Consider the following 2,584-nt stretch of genomic DNA (forward strand, 5'->3'; position numbering starts at 1 on the left):
TTGGGCCGGCCTGTCTGTCTCTCTCTCTCTCACTTTTTCCTTCAAGACTGTTCTCTGTTCCATGCGAGGAGGTTTTCTTGAGCTGGGTGTGAGGATGATTTCATTCACTTCTTGAGTATCTTCAAGTTGAGTGTCTTCAACTGCCCACAAAGATTCCGTTATATTCCAGGAACACACCTTTTACTAATATCTCCTTGCTTTCTTTACAAAACAGCTTTTATCTACCATTGAAGTGTCTAAACCATAATGATGAATGGGGAAAGCAAATTAACATCAGATGAAAAGGCAGGGAAATGTAGCCCCAATACAAGCATTTGATTTGCTTCTGGAGATGAGCCCCTTCTCAGGCTCACCTCCACACGTGGGAGAAGGAAGAGTCTACCACGCTCCGCAAACATCTGTGGACCAATTACAGTCAACAGTTTACAGGTGTCGAGAGGGAAGCATCACTCACATGCTACCCTCCCAAAAGAGTTTTCTTAATTTCTCTTAGAAACAAAAGCACACTTTTCTCTAGGGCTCTTTATCTAGCAGGCTGAGATCACAAATCCTCCTCCAGGTGGCAGGGAGCCCCCAGAGGCTGGGCAGAGCCGGGCTGGCTTGGGTCCTCCCTCAGGGCCCCTGCCTATATCAGAGTTTGCCCAACTTCCTCATGCTGACTCCCAGGCTCTGCCCCCCAGAGGTCCAGACCCAGTAGATCCGAAGCAGGGCCCAGGAAGTAGCATTTTTATGAGCCCCCCCCCCCCCCCAGGAGCTGCTTATTACCTGTGGGATAAGCCAATCATTCTCCAAGGCTGGCATTTACCCAGGAGGTTGTTAAGAGGCCAGCTCGTGGGCCCCATGCCCCGAAGCCCCATGTCAGCAGGCCTCAGGTGGAGCCCAGGAATCTGAATTTCTTGGGAGCCTCTCTAGGATTCTGAAGCAGAGGATCTGAGGACAGAGGTAGAGTGGAAGGTGAGTCCATTCACATGCAGATTCCTCTACTGTAGGTCTGGGGTGTGACCCAAGGTTCTGCATTTTAAACACACTCCCAAGGATTGACACTGCTGGTCCCGCGTCAAGTGGCCTAGCTGCAAACCATCTTTTGCACTCCACGGCCATGCATTTTAGATCATATTTTTGCTTCCTCTCTAAATGCATCCTCACTGCTTCGTTCACAGCAAGCGTGATAAACCAATGCTCTCTACTGGATTTGCCTCAGTTACTGCAGTGCTTTGAAACCATATTCCTGAAAATGTGAGTTCCCATAAGACCTCAGACACTGTGTACAAGGCTTCCTCCAGCAAATGAGTTTGGGAAGTGCTACCTGCCGGGGTCGCAGGGCCTGGGTGAGAGGCCGGCCCTGCAGGCTGAGCCCGGGGCTGCCATCTCCATAGGTCCCTTGGCCCCGCTGTGCGATGGGGATGCTAATTGAGCCCACTTATGGAGTGAGGACAACTCTGCGAGTTAATTTACCCAAAGCTCCTGCATCTCTGCCGGACTCAAGGCTGGATGTTCTCAGGATGCACAGACCCTGTTTGGAAGTCACGGTGCCCTTCCATAGGGTCAAGACTCAGCGGTCCGAGACAGGGAGACGTGTCATCTGGTGTTTGGGCCTCAGGACCCCCACCCAATGCCACCATTTTTGTTGTCCAAGTTGCCGGCCTGTTTGCACTCCAGGAGGTTACGGAGCACGGTAGAGCATGTGCTGACTTCTGGAGAGCATGCCCCAGGACCAGTTCGCATTATGCTCTGGCCTTCTGAAGACAAAGGCAGGTCTTGGCAATGGACACTTCAGAACTGCCTGTGTGAGCTCTCTAGGAAGTGATGAAGTACACTGAGGAAGGGGGGTGGGGACAGCAGGGGTCTTTCAGCAGTGTGAGCTCATGGCTGAAGAATGCAATTCCCCCAAGCATGGATTTCGGGTGGACTTGTCCATGAAATCTCACTGTCTACGCAGGACCTCTGCACGTGTGAACATGATGAGGCCGGCACATTCGGCTGCGTAAAGCTGTAACCTTCTCACTCCCTTACCAGGTCAGGAATGTTCCGAGACGCAGGGCGGGGTGTGGCAGGCTGGAACAGATGTGTTGTACTGTTTACTAGCCCCACATGCTTGCTTACAGGATGAGAAATTGCACGAAACCTCATGGGTTTGCATGTAGATCTTACCCTGCTCCTCCTGGCTCATCTGATTACCTGAAGTCTAAAGCCCCAGAGGAACTAACCAGCAGCCCACCCTGCCTAGGTGGGAGGGTCTTGGTGGAGAGGGAAAGGCCCTTTTGCAGCTCTTGGGCTCCTGCCCAAGTTGATACTGACCTTGGAGCTCAACACTTGGACTCAATCCTCTCCCCCCTCCTTTGCAGGGCATTTCTCAAACCAGAACTAATGTATTCTGGACACAGAGCTCCTCCAAACCAAGACAAAGAAATTTCAAATATTTGAGCAAACAAAATCACTTTTCTTAAATCTCCAAGCCAGAAGGAAACGTGCAAAAAACATTTACTCACTTTCCAAGCTGTACATATTTTTCAATTGATGATCCCTTAAAGAACTATCCCCCCCGACATGCAAAACCACAACAGACCCAGTGTGGAAGAATCTT

This window comes from Neomonachus schauinslandi, chromosome 10 (genome assembly GCF_002201575.2).
Source record: "Neomonachus schauinslandi chromosome 10, ASM220157v2, whole genome shotgun sequence".
NCBI classification, from domain to species: Eukaryota; Metazoa; Chordata; class Mammalia; order Carnivora; family Phocidae; genus Neomonachus; species Neomonachus schauinslandi.